Here is a 16,641-nt window from a genome sequence, read left to right on the forward strand (position 1 = left end):
TACTATGATGAAAGCATGCCTCCTATTTATGATGATTATATTTATGAAAGTGGATTTGGAGAGGTCATTACTTTAATTTGTGATGAATCCACTATTCCGGAAGAGGTTCCAATTGATTATGAGAACAAAGTTGCTATCTATGATGATTATTGTGATGACTTGTATGCTATAAAGAATAATGATAACCATGAAAATTGTCATCATGATTTTAGTTTTCAATTGGATTATGCCTCACATGATAATTATTTTGTTGAGTTTGCTCCCACTATTATTCATGAGAAGAATTTTGCTTGTGTGGAGAGTAGTAAATTTTCTATGATTGTAGATCATGAAAAGAATGCTTTAGGTTCTGTTTATATTGTTGAATTCATTCATGATGCTACTGAAAATTATTATGAGGGAGGAATATATGCTTGTAGGAATTGCAATAATATCAAGTTTCCTCTCTATGTGCTTAAAATTATGAAGTTATGCTTGTTTTACCTTCCTATGCAAGTTGATTCTTGTTCCTGTAAGTTGTTTGCTCACAAAATCCCTATGCATAGGAAGTGGTTTAGACTTAAATGTGCTAGTAATATTCTTCATGATGCTCTCTTTATGTTTCAATTATTATCCTTTATGTGAGCATCATTGAAATCATCATGCCTAGCTAGGGGCATTAAACGATAGCGCTTGTTGGGAGGCAACCCAATTTTATTTGTGTCCCTTGCTTTTTGTTCCTGTTTAGTAATAAATAATCCATCTATCCTCTGCTTAGATGTGGTTTTATGCTTTTAATTAGTGTTTGTGCCAAGTAGAACCTTTGGGAAGACTTGGGGAAAGTCTTGTTGATCATGCTGTAAAAAAACAGAAACTTTAGCGCTCACGAGAATTGCTGCCATTTTTATTTGGAGAGTGATATTTAGTTAATTATTTTTGAAGATGATCAATAGATAAATTCCTCAGGTACAGAAATTTATTTGAGAATTTTATTAGTTCCATAAGTATACGTTTGATCCAGATTACTACAGACTATTCTGTTTTTGACAGATTCTGTTTTTCATGTGTTGTTTACTTATTTTGATGAATCTATGGCTAGTAAAATAGTTTATAAACCATAGGGAAGTTGGAATACAGTAGGTTTAACACCAATATAAATAAATAATGAGTTCATTACAGTACCTTGAAGTTGTGATTTACTTTCTTATATTAACGGAGCTTACGAGTTTTCTGTTAAGTTTTGTGTTGCGAAGTTTTCAAGTTTTGGGTAAGGATTCGATGGACTACGGAATAAGGAGTGGCAAGAGCCGAAGCTTGGGTATTCCCAAGGCACCCCAAGGTAATATTAAAGGACAACCAAGAGCCTAATCTTGGGGATGCCCCGGAAGGCATCCCCTCTTTCGTCTTCGTTCATCGGTAACTTTACTTGGAGCTATATTTTTATTCACCACATGATATGTGTTTTGCTTGGAGCATCAATTTATTTTGTTAGGATTTGCTTGCTGTTATTTAGAACAATTTTTTGCATCTTTTATTTCAATAAAAGTGGCATTGATAGCCTTTACTATGCCTATGTTAGAAGTCCACATGTTGCTGTTTGAAAACAGAAAGTTTACCGCTGTTGCAATAATTCCCTAGAAATGTCAGAATGTGATAAAATGTTGAAACCTTTTGCATATTAAGATCTGATAAATTTACTACAGTGAGAATTTTATTTCATAAGTTTTTGATCTAGGGAAGTATGGATGTTGCAGCATTCTTTACAGACTATCCTGTTTAGGCAGATTGCTGCTATGTTTGCATTGTTTGCATATGTTTGCTTCTTTAGTGATTCTATTTGAGGATAGGACTATTAAATATGCAGAGGAATTTAGTATTCAATGTTGAGTAATAATTTTAGTGATTTGCTACAGTAGAGTATGATAAGGTTTTTGCAATGGTTTATACTAACTTATCTCACGAGTCCTTGTTGAGTTTTGTGTGGATGAAGCTTTTGAGATTTAGGGAGACCGTGATATGAGAGGAATTAAGGAGACACAAAAGCTCAAGCTTGGGGATGCCCAAGGCATCCCAAGATAATATTTCAAGAAGTCTCAAGCATCTAAGCTTGGGGATGCCCCGGTTGGCATCCCACCTTTCTTCTTCAACAACTCTCGGTTAGTATCGGTTGATCCTAAGTTTTTGCTTCTTCACATGATGTTTGCTATTCTTAGAATGTCATTTTCTTTTGCTTTGCTTGCTGTTTGAATAAAATACCAAGATCTGAAATTATTAAATGTTAGAGAGTCTTCACATAGTTGCATAATTATTCAACTACGGATTGATCTTCACTTATATCCTTCGGAGTAGTTTGTCATTTTCTCTAGTGCTTCACTTATATCTTTTAGAGTATGGTGGTAGTTTTATTTTGAAGAAATAGATGAACTCTCATGCTTCACTTCGATTATTTTGAGAGTCTTAAATAGCATGGTAATTTGCTCAAAATCCTAATATGCTAGGTATTCAAGAACAATAAAATTCTCTTATGAGTGTGTTGAATACTATAAGAAGTTTGATACTTTATAATTGTTTTGAGATATGGAGATGATGATATTATAGTCATGCTAGTTGAGTAGTTGTGAATTTGAGAAATACTTGTGTTGAAGTTTGTAATTCACGTAGCATGCACGTATGGTGAACCGTTATGTGATGAAGTCGGAGCATGATTTATTTATTGATTGCCTTCCTCATGAGTGGCGGCCGGGAACGAGCGATTGTCTTTTCCTACCAATCTATCCCCCTAGGAGCATGCGCGTAGTACTTTGTTTCGATAACTAATAGCGTTTTGCAATAAGTATGTGAGTTCTTTATGACTAATGTTGATTCCATGGATTATACGCACTCTCACCCTTCCACCATTGCTAGCCTCTCTAGTACCGTGCAACTTTCGCCGGTACCATAAACCCACCATATACCTTCCTCAAAACAGCCACCATACCTACATATTATGGCATTTCCATAGCCATTCTGAGATATATTTCCATGCAACTTTCCACCGTCCGTTTATTATGACACGCTTCATCATTGTCATATTGCTTTGCATCATCATGTATTTGACATAGTATTTGTGGCAAAGCCACCATTCATAATTCTTTCATACTTGTCACTCTTGATTCATTGCATATCCCGGTACACCGCCGGAGGCATCCATATAGAGTCATACTTTGTTCTAGTATCAAGTTGTAATCATTGAGTTGTAAATTAATAGAAGTGTGATGATCATCATTCAATAGAGCATTGTCCCAAAAAAGAGAAGGGAGGCCAAATAAAAATAATAAAAATAAAAAATAAAATAAAAGGGACAATGCTACTATCCTTTTTCCATACTTGTGCTTCAAAGTAGCACCATGATCTTTATGATAGAGAGTCTCTTGTTCCGTCACTTTCATATACTAGTGGGAATTTTTCATTATAGAACTTGGATTGTATATTCCAATGATGGGCTTCCTCAAATGCCCTGGGTCTTCGTGAGCAAGCGAGTTGGATGCACAACCACTGGTATCTTTTGTTGAGCTTTCATACATTTATAGCTCTAGTGCATCCATTGCATGGCAATCCCTATTCACTCACATTGATATCTATTGATGGGCATCTCCATAGCCCATTGATATGCCTAGTTGATGTGAGACTATCTTCTCCATTTTTGTCTTCTCCACAACCACCATTCTATTCCACCTATAGTGCTCTATCCATGGCTCACGCTCATGTATTGCGTGAAGATTGAAAAGGTTTGAGAACATAAAAAGTATGAAACAATTGCTTGGCTTGTCATCGGGGTTGTGCATGATTTAAATATGTTGTGTGGTGAGGATGGAGCATAGCCAGACTATATGATTTTGTAGGGATAGCTTTCTTTGGCCATGTTATTTTGAGAAGACATAATTGCTTAGTTAGTATGCTTGAAGTATTATTATTTTTATGTCAATATGAACTTTTGTCTAGAATCTTATGAATCTGAATATTCATGCCACAATTAAGAAGAATTACATTGAAATTATCCCAACTAGCATTCCACATCAAAAATTATCTTTTTATCATTTACCTACTCGAGGATGAGTAGGAATTAAGCTTGGGGATGCTAGATACGTCTCCAACGTATCTATAATTTTTGATTGCTCCATGCTATATTATCTACTGTTTTAGGCAATATTGGGCTTTATTATCCACTTTTATATTACTTTTGGGACTAACCTATTAACCGGAGGCCCAGCCCAGATTTGTTGTTTTATGCCTATTTCAGTGTTTCGAAGAAAAGGAATATAAAACGGAGTCGAAACGGAACGAAATCAACTGGAGAAGTTACTTTTGGAATGAAAGCCACCAGATAGACTTGAACACCACGTCAGGAGATACGGGAGGTGCTCACAAGGGTGGGGGGCGCCCCCCATAGGGCGCGCCCCCTACCTCATGGGGCCCCCGTGGCTCCTCCAACGTACTTCCTGCACCCATATATATCGTCGTACCCTAAAACTTCCAGAACGGAGAATAGATCGGGAGTTTCGCCGCCAGAAGCCTCCGTAGCCACCGAAAGCTAATCTAGACCCGTTCCGGCACCCTGCCGGAGGGGGCAATCCTTCTCCGGTGGCCATCTTCATCATCCCGGTGCTCTCCATGACGAGGAGGGAGTAGTTCTCCCTCGGGGCTGAGGGTATGTACCAGTAGCTATGTGTTTGATCTCTCTCTCTCTCTCTCGTGTTCTTGAGGTGATACAATCTTTATGTATCGCGAGCTTTGCTATTATAGTTGGATCTTATGTTTCTCCTCCCCCTCTACTCTCTTGTAATGAATTGAGTTTCCCCTTTGAAGTTATCTTATCGGATTGAGTCTTTAAAGATTTGAGAACACTTGATGTATGTCTTGCCGTGGATATCTGTGGTGACAATGGGATATCACGTGATTCACTTGATGTATGTTTTGGTGACCAACTTGCGGGTTCCGCCCATGAACCTATGCATAGGGGTTGGCACACGTTTTCGTCGTGATTCTCCGGTAGAACTTTGGGGCACTCTTTGAGGTCCTTTGTGTTGGTTAAATAGATGAATCTGAGATTGTGTGATGCATATCGTATAATCATGCCCACGGATACTTGATGTGACATTGGAGTATCTAGGTGACATTAGGGTTTTGGTTGATTTGTATCTTAAGGTGTTATTCTAGTACGAACTCTAGGGCTGTTTGTGACACTTATAGGAATAGCCCAACGGATTGATTGGAAAGAATAACTTTGAGGAGGTTTCGTACCCTACCATAATTTCTTCGTTCGTTCTCCGCTACTAGTGACTTTGGAGTGACTCTTTGTTGCATGTTGAGGGATAGTTATGTGATCCAATTATGTTAATATTGTTGAGGGAACTTACACTAGTAAAATTATGAACCCTAGGCCTTGTTTCCTAGCATTGCAATACCCTTTACGCTCACTTTTATCATTCGTTACCTTGCTGTTTTTATATTTTCAGATTACAAAAACTATTATCTACTATCCATATACCACTTGTATCACCATCTCTTCGCCGAACTAGTGCACCTATACAATTTACCATTGTATTGCGTGTGTTGGGGACACAAGAGACTCTTTGTTATTTGGTTGCAGGGTTGCTTGAGAGAGACCATCTTCATCCTACGCCTCCTACGGATTGATAAACCTTAGGTCATCCACTTGAGGGAAATTTTCTAGTGTCCTACAAACCTCTGCACTTGGAGGCCCAACAACGTCTACAAGAAGAAGGTTGTGTAGTAGATATCAAGCTCTTTTCTGGCGCCGTTGCCGGGGAGGTTAGCTCTTGAAGGTATATCTTTAGATCTTGCAATCGAGTCTTTTCTGGCGCCGTTGCCGGGGAGGTTAGCTATTTTATCACTAGTTTAGTTTATAAAAGAAAACTATAAAAAAATGGAATTGAGTTTGTCTCATACGCTTCACCTTTTTAATATCTTTCGTGAGTATGATGGAAAGGATAATTGTGCTCAAGTGCTAGAAGAAGAAATCTATAAAAATTTTGGCACTAAATATTTGAATAATGAGCATGATTGCAATGTTGTTAGTATGAATTCCTTGAATATCCATGATGCTAATGATATGCAAAGCCACAAACTTGGGGAAGCTATGTTTGATGAAGATGATATTTTTTGCCCCCAAGCTTTGATGAGCAAATTTACTATGATGAAAGCATGCCTCCTATTTATGATGATTATATTTATGAAAGTGGATTTGGAGAGGTCATGACTTTAATTTGTGATGAATCCACTATTCCGGAAGAGGTTCCAATTGATTATGAGAACAAAGTTGCTATCTATGATGATTATTGTGATGACTTGTTGTAACACCCCGGATGTAATTTTCCCAATTTGTACTCCAACTCTTGTCGTTTCCGGCGTTAAGTTATATTTATTTCTCGGGTTCGGGTTTGTCTCCGTGTGTGTTTTCGTTTTTCATGCATCTCATATCATGTCATCATGTGCATTGCATTTGCATACGCGTTCATCTCATGCATTCGAGCATTTTCCCCGTTGTCCGTTTTGCATTCCGGCGCTTCGTTCTCCTCCGGTGGTCATTTCTAGCTTTCTTTCATGTGTGGGGATTAAACATTTCCGGATTGGACCGAGACTTGCCAAGCGGCCTTCGTTTATCACCGGTAGACCGCCTGTCAAGTTTCGTATCATTTGGACTTCGTTTGATACTCCAACGGTTAACCGAGGGACCGATAAGGCCTTGTGTGTGTTCCAGCCCAACACCCCTCCAATTTGGCCCAAAACCCACCAAACTCTGCTCCATGTCCTAGAGCGTTCGATCACGATCGCGTGGCCGAAAACCGCACCTCATTTGGACTCTCCTAGCTCCACTTATGCCTATAAATAGCCCCCCCCCCGTTTTCGGATCTCGGATCTCTCCCCGTCCTAACCTAAAAAAAACAGATCCGCGCCGACGGACATGTCCGGAGCCTAGCCGGACACGTCCGCCGCCGCCCCGCAGCCACCCGCGTCGCAACGCGTGGCACCAGCCACACCCGCCGCCGCCGAGCCCGCCTGGCCCGCGCCCGGCCCCCGTGCGCCGCCACCGGGCCCGAGCGCCCCCGCTCCTCTCCGCCTCCAGCGCCACCGCCCCTTCCAGCTCCGGTGGCCGGAGCAGCCGCCGCCGCCACCGCACCGCCTCTCCATCCAACGCCGCGCGCCCCCGTCCGAGCCGGCCCCGCGCCGCCGCCGCCGGCCTCGGGAAGCGCGCCACGGTCGCCGCCCCGTCGTCCTCTACACTGACCGGCCGGATCCCGCGTCTCCGGCGACCTCGACCTCAACTCCGGCGAGCTTCAAGTCCAAATCCGGCGTGCATCGGTTCCCGTGCCCGATCTGGATCTCAGATCCGAAATATTTCGGTTGACTTTCGCTCTCGAACCCTAATTTTTGTGCTAACTTTGACCCGCCATATCTCCTCATCCGTAGCTCCATTTTGGACATATAGTATATCAAAATGTTCGTCTCGACGAGTACATCATTTCATTCCATTGCATCATTTTCATTTGGGTTCATCTTGATGCCCAAAATGCTGTTAGAAGGAGGCTTCGTGAGTTAATTGTCAGATCTGCTAGTTCATCTTAGACTTTTGTCATTTTTGCCATGATTATTGTGTGCATGATATGCCTGTGAGTCCTTCATATGTTTTGTTAAGCATCTTGTCTTATTTCCAGAGGTGCAAACCATGCATTTTTAGGATGTGTGTGGTGACTTGTGCAAGCTTGCAAAGTGAGGCACCCGGTAAATCTTGTCTTCATGATGCCATGTGTTCAGCTTGTTTCCTAGTGATCCGTGCCTCTTTTGAGGATGATCAGTAAAGGAGTTTTGTTAATCATGTTGTTCTATATCCATCCATGTATTTTTTTGCAATTATGGAGCACCCTAGCTTGAGTCAATCGAGCTCTACTTTTGCTTCATGGTGAATCTGGGCAGATCGTCAACTCATTTGTGATTTTGCCGATATTATTATAGTTGATCTGTGCATGCTATGCCTTTGTTCTTGCCATGTCTAGCTTGTATTTTGTGCCTTATTTATGGGTGTATGCTTGCCTTGCCATGACTTTCACCGTGGTGAGTGCATCGAGCTCGTTTACATGCCTTCGTGAGTTATATTTCAGCATGTCTCAGTTTTCAGTAAGTCTGAAAACTGATTGTGTTTTAGCTATGTTCGTGTGCCCGTTAGTATATTTTGTGATCCCTTTTGGCCCCAGGTCACTTTGAGACTTTTGTTAAACTAGTTGAGTAGCTCCATGCCATGTTCTTACTTTTCTTAATCAGGTCATGTATCATGTTGTTTTGCTGCTCCGAAGAGGGCTTCGTGATCTGAAATTTCAGACAAGTGTTAATTTCACTGTCTAAGATCTGTTTTGCATTTGCGTTTTTGACATGCTTGTTTGAACCTCATAATGGACGAATTGGCCGAGGCTCAGTGCTAGTCTTTTGTTAAGCATCTTGTGTGCATCCCTGCCATGTATTTTGTTGTCATGTTTGGTGGCTGTAGCATGTTGACCTCATTGCATTTAGGTGCCTACTTGCTGTAAATCGCAGACCGGTGTCATTCTTAAAACGCTTGCCATTTCCAAACCGTAACCCCGATTCCGATGATCTTTATATCGTTTTCAAGCGATTTCATCTCATCTTTCCAGTGGCATCCTTGGAATTCCAAGTTGAGGCCAGGTTCATGCATTTCCTGTCATATCATGCATTTTGCATCCCGCATCGCATACCGCATAGCATATCATCATTTCATCATAACGCTTGATCCTTGCACGTGGTTGATTGTGTCCTTGTTGCTTGTTTGTCTTGTTTGGGTAGAGCCAGGAGACGAGTTCACTACCGAGGAGCCCGTTGAGTTTGCTTGTGAGGATCCAGTCAACTCTGACAACTGTGCAGGCAAGATGATCATACCCTCGAAATCACTACTATCTTTGCTATGCTAGTTTGCTCGCTCTTTTGCTTTGCCAATGCTACGATGCCTACCTTTTGCTTGTCAGCCTCCCAATTGCCATGTTGAACCTCTAACCCACCATGTCCTAGCAAACCGTTGATTGGCTATGTTACCGCTTTGCTCAGCCCCTTCTTATTGTGTTGCTAGTTGCAGGTGAAGATTGGAGCCGTTCCTTGTTGGAACATTTATTTACTTGTTGGGATATCATTATATTGCTATGTTATCTTAATGCATCTATATACTTGGTAAAGGGTGGAAGGCTCGGCCTCTCGCCTAGTGTTTTGTTCCACTCTTGCCGCCCTAGTTTCCGTCATATCGGTGTTATGTTCCCGGATTTTGCATCCCTCACGCGGTTGGGGTATAATGGGAACCCCTTGATAGTTCGCCTTGATTAAAGCTTTTCCAGCAATGCCCAACATTGGTTTTATCATTTGCCACCTATCCTCTTTTTCCCTTGGGTTTCTGGAGCCCGAGGGTCATCTTTATTTTAGCCCCCCACGGGCCAGTGCTCCTCTGAGTGTTGGTCCGACTGAGTAGACTGCGGGGCCACCTCGGGGCAACTTGAGGGCTGGTTTTACTCATAGGATGTCTCATCTGAGTGTGCCCTGAGAACGAGATATGTGCAGCTCCTATCGGGATTTGTCGGCACATTCGGGCGGTGTTGCTGGACTCGTTTTAACCTGTCGAATCGTCTTGTTGTACCGGGATACCGAGTCTGATCGGTGTGTCTATTCCTTCATTGACCCTGAGAGCTTGTCATGGGCTAAGTTGGGACTCCCCTGCAGGGATTGAACTTTCGAAAGCCGTGCCCGCGGTTATGGGCAGATGGGAATTTGTTAATGTCCGGTTGTAGATAACTTGAACTAAACATAATTAAAATGAATCAACTGTGTGTGTTACCGTGATGGCCCCTTCTCAGCGGAGTCCGGGAAGTGGACACCGTGTTGGAGTTATGTTTGCGCAGGCTGTTCCTCTAGATTCTCGCTCGCGCTTTGCCTCCTCTTCTTGCTCTCTTTTGCGTATAAGTTAGCCACCACATATGCTAGTCGCTTGCTGCAGCTCCACATATACTTGCCTTATCCTTCCTATAAGCTTAAATAGTTTTGATCGCGAGGGTGCGAGATTGCTGAGTCCCTGTGGCTCACAGATACTATAACTCCAGATGCAGGTCCAGGTGATTCCGCTCCAGGTGACGATTACGAGCTCAAGTGGGAGTTCGAAGAGGACTCTCAGCGTTACTACGTGTCTTTTCCTGATGATCAGTAGTGGTGCCTAGTTGGGGTTCGATTCAGGGCCTTGTCGCATGTTGGGTTCTTTTCTGTTTTGGCGCCGTAGTCGGGCCATGAGTGTTTGTCTGATGGATTTTATTTATGTACTCTGATGTGACGTGGCGAGTGTAAGCCAACTATGTATCTCCCCTTTTATTATATATATTACATGGGATGTTGTGATGATTTCCTAACTTGCGACATTGCTTTCAATGCGGTTATGTCTCTAAGTCGTGCCTCGACACGTGGGAGCTATAGCCGCATCGAGGGCGTTACAAGTTGGTATCAGAGCCTTCCCCGACCTTAGGAGCCCCATTGCTTGATCATTTTAGCAGCCGAGTTGTGTCTAGAAAAATGTTTTGAGTCTTTAGGAATTATATATCGGAGAGTTTAGGAATTCTTTTTACTTCCCAGTCTCCTCATCGCTCTGGTAAGGCATCCTGACGTAGAGTTTTGACTCTTCTCTTCTCAAATTTCACTAAAAAAATTTTAGGATCACGCGAGTATCTTGGAATCGTTCCGATGGCTTATGATGAGAACATTGACTTGGTGCCTCCTATCAGGGGTTTAGTGGAAGTGTCCCGGGGAGTTGAGCTCTGAGGTGTTGTCATCATAATTTTATCGTTGCAATTCTGGAATACTTGAGATATGTTCACCGACATCGAAAATCTCTTTTATGCAGTTCGTTGGTGGGATAACCTCGACACCACCCAGTATTGGGGCGGGAGTTCGGGAGTATCACCATAACTTGTATAACGGATGCTTTTCGAAGGTTGAGGTAGATGGTTTCCGAAGGTTTCTTGGTTATGTGTTGAAGGATGGATACAGCTGGATGTCGGATTTGCTAGTTTGGGTTAGATATTATGCTTCCCCTGTATCCCCAACACCTGATTGCATAACCGAAAAATTTCGGGAGTTTCATAGGTGGGAATTCTCGTAGCTCTAGTTCTTCTTCCACGGATATTGGTTTGAGATTGGGATTTCTTACCGATTATTCGTTCTTGATCCGTACCTTGTTGATTTAATTCTTCTACCTAATTCTACGTGGCTTTGCAATTTAGGGATATGTGACCACTTCAAGAAGAATGCATTCGTTCATTTTGTTCGGATGTGAAGACTTTATGTTGCAATTTTCATTCCGTTGGTTTCAGCTTCATTTATCTGTCTTTGTGCTAACGGTGGTCAACCTCTTCAGGATGGCTCCCGCTAAGAGCACCAGTCAGAACCAGAATCAAGATCCGCCACCACCTCCACCTCCTCCAGAGGCATGGCAAGCTGTGATGGCCGCAACCAATGCAAACACTCAGCTGATCATGCAAATTCTTCAAGAGCGCAATCAAGGCAGTCAAGGGAATCAAGGCAGCAATCAGAGTCACTTTGCTACACTCAACCAGTTCCTTGCTAACGGGCCAAAGACTTTCAGCAATTGTGTTGAGGCAACCGATGCTGACGATTGGCTTGTGGATCCGTGTAAGAATTTCGAGTGCAGTAACGTCAGGCCTGAGGACTTTGTCAAGTTCGCTTCCTTCCAACTCAAAGATCAAGCTGCATAATGGTTCTAGCAGTACAAGGATTCCAGAGGTGGACGTGTTATCACTTGGGATGATTTTCGTCGAGATTTCCGAGCTCATCATATTCCACAGAGTGTGGTTGAAAGCAAGCGTGAGGAATTCCGCAATCTGAAGCAAGGTTCTTTGTCTGTCTATGAATACAACAAGTTGTTCCAGAAGCTTGCCTGCTTTGCCAAGCAGGACGTGCCTGATGAGAAAAGCATGATATATCAGTTCAGGGGTGGTCTCAGAGAAGACATTCAGCTCGCTCTTGTTCTCTTTGAGCCCTTGAGGTACGATGAGTTCTACAACATGGCACTGAAGCAAGAGGCTGCTTAGTTGAGGTGTGATGCTTCCAGGAAGCGAGTCAAAGATGTTACTCCTTCTTCCTCTACTCAAGTGGCCAAGCAGCAGAAGTTTTGGCTTCCTCCTCCTCCGTTTCGTCAGCCGTTTCAGCAGAAGAGCAAAGGTGGTAGTGGTTCTTCCCACCCACCCAACCCTGGCTTTCAGAACAAGACTTCGTCTCAAGCTCCAAGACCGAGTGCTCCGTACCACCGTCCGCTTTCAGAGGTCACGTGCAACAAGTGCCAAGAAAAGGGTCACTATGCCAACAAGTGTTTCAACCAGAGGCGTCTTCCTCCTCCTCCTCCTGTCAGATCGGCAAGTACAGCTGTGGTCAAGCATAATCCAAAACATGCCAAGGTTAACTTGATGAACGCAGCTCAGGCAGAGGATTCTTCAGATGTCATCATGGGTAACCTTCCTGTTAATGATATTCCTGCAGAAGTACTTTTTGATGTTGGCGCATCGCATTCTTTCTTGTCATGCCCATTTGCTTCGAAGCACAATGTTGATACCGAGATTATGCCCAAAGTCATGCAAGTTGTTTCTCCCGGCAAGCTTTTGACTTCTAGTTTGGTTGCTCCCGATGTCTCTATCACGTTGGGCGATTACAAGTTTCTCTCTTCTCCGGTGGTTCTTGGTAACTCGGATATTGATCTTATTCTCGGGATGGATTGGCTTTCTAAGCACAAGGCTCAGCTTGATTGTGCAGCCAGGCAGATTCAATTGACTCATTCGTCTGAGGATGTAATTGTCTTTGCCGCTCGGGATGATACTATCCGTCTGTTTTCTCTCAATGAGAAGGGTGAATTGGACGCTATTTCGCAAATTCCAGTCGTTTGCGAATATCAAGACGTCTTTCCAGAAGAGCTCCCAGGAATGCCTCCGCACCGGCCAGTTGAATTCGTTATTGAACTTGAGCCTAGCACGGAACCTGTGTGCAAACGTCCTTACAAGCTCGGACCTGAAGAGTTGAAGGAGCTGAAGAAGCAACTTGATGAGCAAGAAAGAATGGGTCTCATCCGGCCTAGTTCTTCTCCGTGGGGTTGTGGTGTTCTTTTTGTGAAGAAGAAGGATGGAACGGACCGACTTTGTGTTGATTACCGTCCAGTGAACAAGAAGACCATCAAGAACAAATACCCACTTCCCAACATCAATGAGCTGTTCGAACAACTCAAAGGCGCCCAAGTATTCTCCAAGCTTGATCTCTGTATGGGTTATCACCAGATTCGCATTCGTGAAGAAGATATTCCCAAGACAGCATTCAGAACAAGCTTTGGTTCATATGAATACACTGTCATGTCTTTTGGCCTCGCCAACGCTCCTCCGACGTTCTCTCGCATGATGAATTTCATCTTCAACGCCTACACCAATGACTTCGTTTTGGTCTATCTCGACGACATTCTGGTTTTCTCCAAGAGCAAGGAAGATCATGCCAAGCACTTGCGTTTGGTTCTTGATAAGCTCAGGGAACATTAGTTCTATGCCAAGTTCTCCAAGTGTGAATTTTGGCTCGATGAGGTTCTTTATCTTGGTCATATCATCTCTGCCAAGGGCATTTCCGTGAATCCTGAGAAGGTGTCTGCAATTGTGAATTGGGAACCTCCTCAGAACGTGAAGCAACTTCGCAGTTTTCTCGGTCTCGCAAGCTATTGCCGAAGATTTGTTGAAAACTTTTCCAAGATCACGAAGCATCTCTCTAATCTTCTTCAGAAGCACGTCAAGCACATTTGGTCTCCGGAGTGTGATATTGCTTTCAACACTTTGAAAGATAAGTTGATCACTGGTCCAGTTTTGACTCCGCCTGATGAATCCAAGCCGTACGAGGTCTTTTGTGATGCCTCTCTCCAAGGTCTTGGCGCAGTTTTGATGAAAGAGAAGAAAGTTGTTGCTTATACATCTCGCTAGTTGAAGCCTAATGAGAAGAACTACCCCGCTCATGATCTCGAGTTGGCGGCAGTTGTGCATGCTCTATTGACTTGGAGACATCTTCTATTGGGAAGAAAAGTGGATATTTTCACTGATCACAAGAGTCTCAAGTACATCTTCACTCAGCCTAATCTCAACCTAAGGCAAACTCGATGGGTCGAAATGATTCAAGAGTATAATCCGAGTATCGAGTATACTCTAGGCAAGGCCAATGTGATTGCTAACGCTTTGAGCAGAAAGGCTTACTGCAACAGTCTGATTCTCAAGCCTTATCAACCCGAGCTTTTTGAAGCTTTCCGCAAACTTAATCTGCAAGTTGTTCCTCAAGGTTTCCTCGCCAACCTTCAAGTCTCTCCTACCTTAGAAGACCAGATTCGCCAAGCCCAGCTTCTTGATGCTATCGTGAAAAAGGTGAAGATTGGGATTGCCAAGAGTCAGTCCAAGTACAAGTGCTACCGCCTTGATGACAAGGACACTCTCTTCTTCGAGGATCATATTGTTGTGCCCAAAGGTGACCTCCGTCAAGTGATCATGAACGAGGCTCACAATTCTCTCCTCTCCATCCACCCTGGGAGCACGAAGATGTATCAGGACCTCAAGCAAGCTTATTGGTGGACTCGAATGAAGCGCGAGATTGCTCAATTCGTGAATGAATGTGATGTCTACAGAAGAGTGAAGGCAGAACACCAAAGGCCAGCTGGTCTCCTCCAACCTCTTGCCATTCCAGAATGGAAGTTTTACCACATTGAGATGGACTTCGTGACTGGGTTTCCAAAGTCCAAGCGTGGCAATGATGCTATATTTGTTGTCATCGATAAACTCACCAAAGTGGCTCACTTTCTGCCTATCAAAGAGTCGATCACTGCAGCTCAATTGGCAGAACTCTATACCTCTCGCATTGTCTCTCTGCATGGTATTCCTCAAGTGATCTCTTCAGACCATGGCAGCATCTTTACCTCGAAGTTTTGGGATTCTTTTCAGAAGGCCATGGGCACCAACATCCGCTTCAGCACTGCTTTCCATCCTCAAACAAGCGGTCAAGTCGAGCGTGTCAACCAGATTCTTGAAGATATGCTCAGGGCTTGTGTGATCTCCTTCGGCATGAAATGGGAGGATTGTCTACCTTATGCTAAATTCTCCTATAACAACAGTTTTCAAGAAAGTTCGGGCAAGGCCCCATTTGAAATTCTGTATGGCAGGAAGTGCCGTACCCCTCTCAACTGGTCTGAAACCGGTGAACGTTAGCTGCTGGGTAATGACTTAATCACAGAAGCAGAAGAAATGTGCAAAGTCATTTGTGATAACCTCAAAGCAGCCCAATCCCGCCAGAAGAGCTACTATGATAGTAAGCACCGTGATTTGGCTTTTGAGATCAGAGATCATGTTTACCTCCATGTCTCTCCTATGAAAGGTACTCGTCGCTTCGGTATCAAAGGGAAGCTTGCCCCCAGATATGTGGGACCTTTCAAGATTGTCAGCAAGAGAGGCGACCTCGCCTATCAACTCGAGCTTCCTTCGAACTTTGCAAATGTTCATGACGTGTTCCATGTCTCTCAGCTTCGAAAGTGCTTCAAGACTCCTGACCGCACCGTCAACTTCGAGGACATTGAGCTCCAAGAAGATCTCTCCTATCATAAGCACCCACTTGCTATTCTTGAAAAGACTGAACGGAAGACTCGCAACAAGTCAATCAAATTTCTCAAAGTCAAGTGGTCACACCATTCCGACCGTGAAGCTACCTGGGAACGCGAGGATCACCTCCGTTCTGAGTACCCAGAGTTCTTTCAGTCCTAGATCTCGGGACGAGATCTTTTCGTAGTGGTGGAGTGTTGTAACACCCCGGATGTAATTTTCCCAATTTGTACTCCAACTCTTGCCGTTTCCGGCGTTAAGTTATATTTATTTCTCGGGTTCGGGTTTGTCTCCGTGTGTATTTTCGTTTTTCATGCATCTCATATCATGTCATCATGTGCATTGCATTTGCATACGTGTTCATCTCATGCATTCGAGCATTTTCCCCGTTGTCCGTTTTGCATTCCGGCACTTCGTTCTCCTCCGGTGGTCATTTCTAGCTTTATTTTTTGTGTGGGGATTAAACATTTCCGGATTGGACCGAGACTTGCCAAGCGGCCTTGGTTTATCACCGGTAGACCATCTGTCAAGTTTCGTATCATTTGGACTTCGTTTGATAATCCAACGGTTAACCGAGGGACCGATAAGGCCTTGTGTGTGTTGCAGCCCAACACCCCTCCAATTTGGCCCAAAACCCACCAAACTCTGCTCCATGTCCTAGAGCGTTCGATCACGATCGCGTGGCCGAAAACCGCACCTCATTTGGACTCTCCTAGCTCCACTTATGCCTATAAATAGCCCCCCCCCCCCGTTTTCGGATCTCGGATCTCTCCCCGTCCTAACCTAAAAAAAAACAGATCCGCGCCGACGGACATGTCCGGAGCCTAGCCGGACACGTCCGCCGCCGCCCCGCAGCCACCCGCGTCGCAACGCGTGGCACCGGCCACACCCGCCGCCGCCGAGCCCGCCTGGCCCGCGCCCGGCCCCCGTGCGCCGCCACCGGGCCCGAGCG

This window comes from Triticum urartu, chromosome 7A, assembly GCF_056163025.1.
Source record: "Triticum urartu cultivar PI428250 chromosome 7A, HENAU_Tu73, whole genome shotgun sequence".
NCBI lineage: Eukaryota > Viridiplantae > Streptophyta > Magnoliopsida > Poales > Poaceae > Triticum > Triticum urartu.